This window comes from Diplotaxodon limnothrissa, linkage group LG5 (assembly GCF_057381915.1).
Source record: "Diplotaxodon limnothrissa isolate DT_005_m linkage group LG5, D_limnothrissa_male_GT1.1, whole genome shotgun sequence".
Taxonomy (NCBI): domain Eukaryota; kingdom Metazoa; phylum Chordata; class Actinopteri; order Cichliformes; family Cichlidae; genus Diplotaxodon; species Diplotaxodon limnothrissa.
Genome location: NC_140600.1, coordinates 37,125,236 through 37,136,576, shown reverse-complemented (window position 1 = coordinate 37,136,576; position 11,341 = coordinate 37,125,236).

Genomic DNA, 11,341 nt, shown 5'->3' with positions numbered 1-11,341 from the left:
AAAGGACATTTTAGAGCTGGTTCCTTCATGTGGCACACTGCCGGTGCCTCAATGCTCTTTTTTTTTATACTTAAATTGTTATGCCCCGCCCACCGTTCGGCTGTTCTCTTACCTGCTGACTGCTTAACAGTGGGTGTGAATACCTGGCACTCATTTACCATGAAAGTAAGCAAACTTGCTAAAAGTTGTTTTTGGTTTTATAATAGTTACTTTCATAAACATATAAATACTTTTCCTTTGCTCGTTTCCAATAGGAAGAGTTGCACCGGACAACTCACGCCTTTCCCACTCTACGAAAAAGGTTCATCTGCTAATGTCAGTTGGCTGCATCCACAGGTAGGTTTTTGTTTGCTGCTTGTGCTAATATGTCCAACAGAGGCTGAAGTCTTCTCTCTATTTACTGCTACTGCCTTATATTGTAACATCTAACCACTGCATGCAATAGAATCCATCTATTTTTTTAAACGTTTGCATGAGGTTGTTTTCTCTTGCTGAGCTGTTTGTATGACGATACCAGTTGGCTAATTTGCATAAAGTAGAATGGCATTTGGGACTATTTGTCACGATCCTGGGTCTTATGACCCAGTGTTTTGAGTTTTAGTTCATTTTGATGTTTTAGTTTATGTAAGCCCTTCAGGTTCCTAAGTTCATTTGTTATCATGCTTAAGTGTTTCTAGTTCTTATTATTTTCCCCTCGTGTTTCCAACTATGGTAAATCTCCCCTGCTCTTCATGTGTTTCATGTCTGTGTCTTACATTGTGAAGTTCGGGTTGTCATGTCTACGTCTCATTATGTTTCCTGTTTTATTGTGAAGAGGTCTGGTGTTTCTGTGTTCATCGTGTTCAGTTTTACTCTTCCCCTGTGGCGTTGTTATGTTCATGTTGATCTACTGTGCCTTTCTGTTCCATGTTTCAGATCCCTATGTTCTGTCTCCCCCAGTCTGTTAAGTTCACATGTCTTGAGTTCCGTCAGTGTGTTTCCTGTTTTACTTTCACAGTCTGTTCTATGTTAATGTTTCTAGTTTTGCTCCCCTTGCCTCGTCCTGCTTAATTACTCTCAGCTATGCTCTCCTCCTGTGGCTCATTCCCCCTCGTTATCCCTCAGTGTATTTAAGCCCCATGTTTCTCTTTGTCAGTGTTGCGTCCTCCCTCATAGCTGTGTGATTTTTCCCTGTGGCTCCTTGTGCTTTAGTTTTCCCAGTTTAGTTTATTTTGTATTGTTTTTCGTGTCCCACTTCACGCCAGCAATAAAGCTGTGTTTTTTGAGTTTACCTTTTGACTCTGTGAGTTTGCGTTTGGGTCCTACTCTTGCCTGCACACAGCCGTATTGTGACACTATTTTTGTGCCAGTGTTGGGCTGAGTTGTTTAGCATTTCCCTGTAGACAGGGTGCTGTTGTTTTGGAGGTTTCCTATAGGCTTGCTATCAGTGTCAGAAAATATTGGCATTGAAAAGTGAATATTAAATGCAAACATTCACATATTTCACTTAATTTCAGGAGTAGGACAAGAAAAAATATTTCAGTGGAACCAGTGTTCATTCAGCCTTTGCCACTGTCCACTGTTAGGTTATCAGCTGTTTTGTGTTGATTGTTCATGTCATATCTATGAAGACATTTTTATTGTCATTTTAATTAAATTAATAAGAACACCTGTGGCAGTGTTTAGATGTGTCTGAATCTTTTCGGAGCTGTGGACTGGTCCTTGTGCAGCGAGTCATCACAGACCATTTGACCTCAGCAGGATTTACAGAGATGCATTAAAGCTGGCGCCGGGATTGTATTTTTGTGGAGGAGTCTTTTGTTTGCGTGAACATGTGTTGTGCCAGGTTCCTGCTTGCAGGACTGATCAAGTCAGAGTCCCTGATATTTCAGCTATGCATGTTATGTGATGTGTAGATATGCATATTAAATCTGTGGATTTACATGTCTGAGCATGAGGTGGCACATTCAAGTTGGTTTCAATGCGTAACAAGAAACACTTCTTTAAATTCACTCGTGTAAAATGTGTCATGGTTTCTGGGTCTTGAACCCAAGGCTTTGTGTTTCTCTGTGGATTTAGTGAATCCTTGTGGTTTTGAGGGTCACTTGTTTTAATTTGGCTCTTTTGCAATTTTAGTCAGGCTTCTATATTTCTTTGCCATTTATTATATCCTCTGTTTGTATTCTAGTTTATCTTTTTGGTTATGCAATATTTAGTTATCGTCTTTTGTGATCCCTTTCTGTGTTCCCAGTCATGCCCCCCTTCTGTCTGGTCTCTCTGTCTCCTGTTTGCATGGTTGTCTGGTTTCCTCTTTCATTCTGTTACTTCTATCTGGTCACTGTGCTTGTTTATCACCTGTATCAAGTTCATAAGTCTTAGTCTGGGTCTCAGGGTATGTGTTAGTTCCTGTTTTATTTTGATAGTCCTGTGTTTCATGTACTTCGTTCTGAGTTTTAGCTTCTCTGCTTAGTTGATTGACGTGATTTGTTACAGCTGTGTCCCCCCCCCCCCATATATATTACCTGGTGTGTATTTATTTTAGAAGTCTCTGCTGTTCTTCCCATGGTAGTGTATTCCATTGCCCTGTTTTTCTCTAAGTTGTTCCTCAGATGCTTTTGGGGGTTTTTTCCTTTGGAATACCAGCACAAAAATGGTAAAAATGGCCTGTATTTGTATAGCGCTTTACTAGTCCCTAAGGACCCCAAAGCGCTTTACACATCCATTCATCATCTTGAGCCACGATCGGCCCACAAAAACTGTGATCTTGTTGAATCGTGCATTAGGATCCACACTACTGAACCATGACAAAATAGAATTGACTAAGGGTACATTTATGTCATACTTTCCTTTACTTTGAATTTAAACGATAACAGCTTATGTGCATTGTTGAATATGTAAGTTAAATATGTAAGTTAAACAATTTGAAATGGGTTTTTTTGGAAAATCTGAACATTTTTTTGTGTATCAGCCAGCCACGACAATAAAACCAGTGAGAGGTGAAAAAGTAGCATTGATTATTTTGTGATAACGACGTGTCTTTAGAGGTGGGATAATGAATAAAGCTTTGTTTGGGTTTTTTCAGTCTAAGATGGCTGCAAGAGGCTCTGGGTTTGCCGTTCAGGTGGGAAACCTTTTTTCCTGGCATTTATGCTGATACATGTTCATGTTGCTCTTCACAAGTCTTGGCAAGTCTATGCCATGCCAGCAAGTTATTTTTGAAGCAGAAAGCTGACCTGCCAAATATTAGGCAGGTGCTTTTAACAAGCAGACTGATTTGTAGGAATCATGAAAAGCAAATTGCGCCTGTACCTTACTTGTCTCCAGATGATGTGTGTGACAAAATATGACTATAGTAATGTACTGTCAGTTTCTAGTGCTCAGAGTAGAAAAGCAGTATAGAAACATTGTACTTACAGGAACTGCTCCAACATGGAAGCCCATGACACAAAGCTCAGAGTACAGAGGTTTTGTGTTGAGGTTAACGCTAGACGTTTGGGGGTCTGCAGTTAATGAGACAGCAGAGTGTTGGTCACTTTTGCCGGAGTACTCAGAAAACCTTAATCTGCCAATTTATGGGGTCTCGAATTCAATGAGTGACAGTAATTCATACCTGCAGTTATAAATATATTCAGGTATAGTTTGGGAATATTAATTTTGTTGGTATCCACTCAGGTGGTCTTCATTCTGTGGTCATGGTATTTTTCTTCTATGAGTTTGTTATTACTTAATGCCTACAAAGCCGAGGTTACCTGCTGTGCATTACAGCTACATAAAGAGTGATGTGTGTGACTACTGACACCAGTAACTATTCTTCTGCAACCAAAATCTAACTCAGTTTTACATCAGAAAATACTGAAAACAACACTGCACACCTGCATAGTAGGTTTTGGAAACTGCTTTACACATGCACACGCGCGCACACGCACATACAAACAACTTGGTGAGAAACCTTTCAGTCAGCACTAATGGTTCCGTCCTTAAAAAAAAAGTATTTGTTTTTTGTTGGACGTCTTACGTAACGCAGCTTGCTCTTAATCCCTTGCAGGAGTTACCACAATATTTTCATTGTTCCGTTCTGTAGAAGCACAGCAGATGAGTTATATGTTTTACCAGCAGAACAGATCATAAAATCACTCTGTAAAAGGAATGGGTTCACAAGCAAGAAAAAGTGCAATGAAAAAGTACTCTTCAGTTGTAATTGTCATAATCGTACACAGTATTACCCATCTGGTACATTTCCTCATAATGCCGGTCATATATCATAGCCTTAAAACTCCCTCTGATCTGCCCTCTGCTGTAAAAACAGAAGCAAACACACACTGAGACACACATACACACACACACCGAGACACGCACACAGTTTAAAATGAAAGGATGATAAAATTTAATTCCCTTGGTAGCTGATCTGACAATAAATCATGTCCTTTTAATGAGGAGAGGGATAAATGACAGTGTCAGCAATTAATTAGAAATGCATCTTCAGCCTGTCATGTCTGTGGAGCTGTGTGTGTGTGCGTGCATGCATGCGTGTGTGTGTGTGTGTGTGTGTGAGAGAGAGAGAGAGAGAGACGGTATGAGTGTGCCTCACAGTATGCACGAATGTACCTTTGTCACTTCAACACCTGTCATGACCCTGGAGAGTCTTGGGTCGATTTGTGGCTATTTTCAAATTTCGATTACATGCCATTTGCACAGTGTTGAATGGAATATAGCGAAAGTCTGCAAAAAAAAGTTCGGTCACATTTACTGTTAAAATTTCAGTATGACTTCCGGAAATTAGCTTCAGTGGCTAAGCTAGCGATAAACTTACGCTATTGGTCCTAGTGGTCGATTTGTGCCCCATTGAAACCCATTATAAACGCTATTTTTCACGGCAAAAAAATTACGGTCAAATCGATCGTGATCGGTTATGTTTCCGCTTCCGCTTGCAGTACTGGCCTTAGAGTTGTAATTTTTTTATTTGTCCACCGGGTGGCGCCCTTGCTCCACATGTGACGCCTGCTGGAACATACACATGTTCTCCAGCGGCCTGCTCGAGACAGATACCCGGAAAAGGCAGACTAATTTCCCGCGTACAGCAGCAGCTTGGCCCGCTGCTCGTTCCGGACCATTTTCTGACCTTAGGATCGTTTGAGGGTGCATTCATTTTTTTTAATCAACAGGAAATGACGTATTTGTTTTCACGTGGTAGCGGAAGTGTGTGCTGCAGACACGGGAACCGAACCATATGCTCCGGCGCTGCGCGAAACACACCCGCGGCAGAGGCACTCCTCCCCGGGGGAGCAGCAGCGCCGCCTGGGGACATTTTTGGCTTCTGGAAAAAAAATTTAAACCGGATCGAAATTAATGTTGGTGCCAATCTTTTGTCCATCTAAAGGCCTAATTATAATAACAATAAAATATTACTTCAAATGTTTTTTTTGGAAAATATTTTATGTTTTATGTTTTATGTTTTTGGGGCAAAAAAAGCAGTGCGCTCATGTGACGAAACCGGGATATAAAGGGTTAAAATCCGCGAAATGTAATTAAAACTTGACATGAATATTTCAAGGAGAAGTAGGTCTAAAAGATTGGCTAATTTAAAGTGGAATAAAATATTAATATATAAATTTTTTATAGCACTTTTTTGGGCGTGGTCGATTTGTGGCTCTAAGACCGATAGTGTATGCATTTTTCTAAGACCCTCAACCTGGCAGAAGTTGATACGACCATAAAATGATCTAAATATAAACAGGAGGAGCTGTCTGTCTGTCTGGATGTAACCATGTTACAAGTCATATTTATACATCCAAGCCACACTAATGTGTTGTAATTATTCCATGAGTGCTTCTCATAGTGTCAGTGGCATCACATCAGAGCACATGGATGATGCTGGTCTGTACAGTAATCCTAATCCGGCTCCTAATCCTTTCATGCTACCTCAAATGCTGCTGCTGCTAGTGCTGATAATCATAGTCAAACGTGACCCTTTATCGAATCCCCTGCACCAACAATGCACAACCTAACAAAGTCCTGCATAGCATGGAGTTTATCTTTCTGCCAGCTGTACCTAACAAACGTGAAACACAGATTTAGACATGAGTGGAAACAACCTGTCGTCATATCAGACACCCCTTTTTAAAGTAACCTGAGACAACTTTTTTTGATCAGTGCTACGAGTAACAATTACAAGAGAATCATAGCTACAGGTCATCTCTGCTTTTTTTTTTTTTCTTCCTTTGTGTTTTTTTTTTTTTTTTTTTTTTTTTTTTTTTACAGATGGCATCATATCAACCAGCTCCTGCTCTACTGAGTCCTTCTCTGCTATTTTCCTGATCTCTTATAAAGAGATAAACTTACAAAGTTTGCTGTTTCAGTGATAGTTGTATATCATATTATATCACTTCAAACAGAGGTGATCCAGTAATGCTGCACTAATGAATTAGACTAACTATTCACTTTAGCTAAAGTTATTAAGTTAGCTAAAGAGTTGGGATGCTGTGTAAGACATAAATAAAGCTAAAATACAAAGGTTTGGACACCGTTTTGCATGTTTCCCTACTGTAGGGGTCTCTGCAAGCATACAGGGCTCTGAGAGGGTCCAAGATGACAACTTTGGAATTCTACTAGAAACAGTTGATCATATTTGTTTGTCAAAGATGAATTCAGGGGAAACTACGCTAAATTAGCATTTTTAGCTAACAGCTACAATAAGCATAAAAGTTACTGTGCGGTATCATTTGTTAACATGACGCTTGTTCTTATACATGTAATACATTTATTACCAACTTGAGAGTTTATCCGCTGGTCATTCGACATGACGAATGACTTCTGAAGTCTTAATTCAGCTCAAGACGCTGTAGATTCCCGTCAGTAACACTTTCGGTCCTCTAGTAAAACGTAGTTCTATTAATCTGCGCTCATTACTCTTGAACCGGAACCGGATGTAAGTCCCAAAAAACTGAATTTTGGAACTACGTTTGAAACTGAATGGTGAGAAGTGAATCTGAAATTATTTGAGAGCTAAATTTTTAAAGGATGAAATACAGTTTCAAAGCAAATGAATTCATTTTCAAAAATAAAATTCAATTTCAATTTAGTGATGATCATTTTCAAACCAATAAATTGAATTTCAAATTAGGCTAATTCGTATTCAGTTTTTTAAAAGCACTTATTCAAGTTACAATTCAGATTCAATCCAAGCAATTCAAATTTAACTTTTTCAAATTCAGTTTCTGATGGCACAAATTTCTGCTCATACATATGAGTTTGGCCCCAAGCTAAATGGAATAAAAGTTGATTCCTTTGAGCTAATTCGAGGCCTTAGGTAATTAGGTTTGGCCCTTCAGGGTGTTTCAAGGATTAGGCTTAAATCTAAAGATGGTTCTGCTTTTGCCATCAGGGCCCCTAGACTTTGGTACAGCATACCAAAGGAAATGAAGCTGCATAATCATTGACTTCCTTCAAATCACTTCTTAAAGTACATTTTTATACGCTTTGTGATCTGTTTTTCTTTTTGACTTCTGCTGTGTCCACTTACAAATGATAGTCATATGATATAGTAACAACATAAAAAAAAACAACTTATACAGTTGTTAACCTATAGCCAATTATAATAATGGGTCATTCCATATTAGTTAGTACAACCTACTAAAGGTATGTCATTGAAGTGTTTTAGGCCAAACTGTGACTTTAGGACTATGGAATTTCAAAAGTGTAATTGAAATTCTGCATAAAATTGTGGGAGCTTGAATTTGCTTGAAAATTTGACAGTACAGCCTACACTAGAATTTTTGAAAAGCTGTTGAAATGTGTAGCACAGATCACCATATATGACGTGTACCCAGTACCATAAAATGGTACTTTGAGACCGTTCATCTGATTTGAATATTACAAAGACATTAACCTAGGAAATTGGTGGGGGGGAAAGAGTATCCTGCAAAAACATTGTAATTAAAAAAAATTGCATCTAACAACTTAAATTTCACTTTCATTGATAGATTTGGTGTCTGGTAGTATCAGAACTTATGAAAGTGTTCTGTGTCACTTTCCCAATATGAATATTTGAGTTATTTATATTTTTGTTTACAGGCAATAACAAAAGCCTCCATCTCAGTCGATGGCCACCCAGCTGGCCTCCTGATTGGCTTCACCTCAGGAAATTGTCCTCCTGACTTACCAGTCTTTCTGTTTGTTTGGACTTGGACTCATTGTTCTGTTTTTTGGTTCTGTTCTACGTTCCATCTGTGGTCTGTCCCCACATTATCCTGTGTGTGTATATTTTGTCTCATCTTTCCCTTGCCCTTTGTCGCATTGTCCCTCTAGGTTGCGTCGCTCTTGCCCTGTTCTCTGTGAGTTCCAGGTTCCCTTGTGTGAACCTAGTTCATAAGTTCCTACTTCCTGCCTTGTCCAGATTATTTTGTAATATGTATTTTGGACTTGGCTAAATTATATATGCACTTGTACTATGGTGACCCTGAGAGGCTAAATGTACTGCAATATACAGGAAGCAAAAACACAACAGAAATAGAAAAAACCCACAAAAGTTAAAGAACCTTCTGCTTCTTATAAGCGTGTCTCAGGGCAATCCTTTGCATTTTTTTGATTTTTGTCACTTCCACACTGGTCCATCACATTATTGTGTCCGTAGAAGCACTTCTGTTGTGTTTTGTGAGCCTTTTTTCTACTTTTGTTGTTTTATTCAGCATCTTTTATGTATTTTGATTTGCTAGTGCGTTCTTAATTTGCAGTCTGTTTGACCTCTCAGATCTACCATAAAGTAACAGTCTTTTGCTGCAGAAATAATAAAACACCACAAGAGATGAAATGCATTTACTATAATTTTATTTCACTATCTTACTGTACATCAAAGCATCAAGATCAACGAAATCAGAGATGGTCAAGCTGTAAGCATTTGGTCAATTGACACTGAATGACCCTGATGACAATACAGTGAGTGCACTGAATTGGTGCTCTATTAATTAAGAGTAAAACTGTGTTATTTTTTTCAGAAAACAGATACAAAGGATCAGTTGAGCTAGTCTAAAAAGCAAGGCAGAGAGTTATTGTCTATGACTTCCTCTTCATGTAACCTCTGTTCGTGTGTCCGTGTGGCAGTGAGTGCTCTCTAAGTGAGCCAGTTACACTTGATTTACACACAGATTTTCTCCTTTTTACCTTGACCTTAAATAAACAAATATTTTCCCACACCTGCAGCAGGGAGCCAGTAATTGAAACCTGTTTTTGTTTTTGTTTTCACCCTTACCGCAGTGGAAGCTGTTCTCATTCCTAAAGTGAAGAGGGATTCAAGGAGCCAGACTGCCAATGCAGCATAATTCTTTGTCCTGCTTTTCACACAGTGGGAGCTATTCTCATACACCACATTATAAAGTTGCTGCTGGCATATTCAGAGTTTCATATAGAGCGGATGTTACCTGTGCATTGTTGTATTTTTGGTGGGATGTGCCATTTTCTGCTTTTTCTTTTCAGCTTTGTTCACAAGCAGCTCGACTGTGTTGTGGTTTTGTGATGTTATAAAGGTCAGCTCTGCACACTTCTCAATAACGCATCATTGTAGGCGATGTTCTTATAACATATGAAAGACTGGAATACAAAATCATGTGTATATATCACCAGCTGATGCGTGTGAATAAAATGCTTAAAGGTTTAACTGTATTGGTTCCTTTACATTAAAATAAAATCCTGTTTTTGTTGATTTTTGCAGGGAAGCTTTCTTTGCCTTTAGACAAAATTATTTCAAAACATTGTGTCTCTATAAACACTTACAGTTTATTTAATAATACTCGATCTTACTGGTATTGTTTTGTGAAGTTGATAAATACAACTTTTTTCTCCTTCTATTTACTGATGATAGTCATATGAAAACTCAGTATAGGCTGTATAAAAACTCTGTATAAATTCATCAGTCACAACATTAAAGTCAATGACACCTGGAAATAAACATTCAGTTCTTGAAGTGGATCTTCATCTGTATCTGTGCAGCTCTGATTAGAGCAATCAGAACATCTTATTGAGGTTTCAAGTGGTGTTTTTTGTTTGCATGTGGGTAGGGCTGGGCGATATGGCCTAAAATCCATATTGCAATGTAATTTGAAGCATGTGCAGTAACAATATATATTGTGATATATTCAGGGATAGCTCAGTAGGTAAAGTGGTCGCCCCATGATCGGAAGGCCGGCGGTTCGAATCCACTTAACGGCTACCCTGAGGTACCCCTGAGCAAGGTACCGTCCCTACACACTGCTCCCCGGGCGCCTGCTTAGTGGGCTGCCCACTGCTTCACTGAGTGAATGGGTCAAATGCAGAGAAAAACAAGTAATTTCCCCATGGGGATCAATAAAGTATCCATTATTATTATTATTATTATTATTATTATTTTCTTCTGTAAACCGTATTTTTCACACCATAAGGCGCACTTAAAATTCTTTGATTTTCTCAAAGATCGACAGTGCACCTTATAATTTGGTGCACCTTATGCTAAAAAAAATCTGTCAAATCTTTTAGTACAACTTTGGTACGCTACGAATGGCTGCACCGCTTGATGGGGTTTCGGATCATTATGGCTACCGTAGTCAGGAGCCTCGGGAAGTAATCTGGGTCCAAAACTCCATTTGCTTCAGCTCCCAAAGTCTAACGAACACTGTGGCATCACTGAGAGTTAAAAACTGTCTAAATTCTTTAATCTTTAATAAAATGGTCAGCTTTGCTGCTTTACAAGATGTAACAATTAAGTTTAACATCCAGGCATCCAAAGTTAGCAGGAAGTTAGCTTGCTAGCTTCCACCTAAACATGATATAGCATGTTCTGACTGAGAGATTTCTGAAAAAATTAAAACAGCTAACATTCAACTGCAGGTGCATATGACCGACGTCGCAACAGTCTTCCAAAACAGGCGCAGTTTGATGACACCATCAACATATTTTCACATTTTACGAGGACTGCTGGGTGGAGACCTGAAGTACTGAGATTTGTTAGAGGTTGTTGAAGTGGCTCCTTTTTAGGTCCTAAATTGTCATCAAAGGCTGTTATGAGGCTCTTACTCTCAGACATGCCTGGGTTTGATTGTTGTTGTGCACACTGGGGAACAAAAACGGATGGTATTGCTATAATAATGATATTATTACATAACAATTATGCTGGTATGATTGCAGACAATATGATACTTGTTATAAAGTTGGATGCATTCGAGTATTGGTAAAGATCTCTGCTATAAAAAGGTCTGTCTGTAGTTAAATTTAATAAAAATCGGAATTACATAACCCATTTAATTTTAATCTAATTTATATCCTTTTTCTATTCACCTTTTGGCCATTTTTTTTTTAGAAACTAAAAAAAGTAGAAATGCAGCATTTAAACTGACAA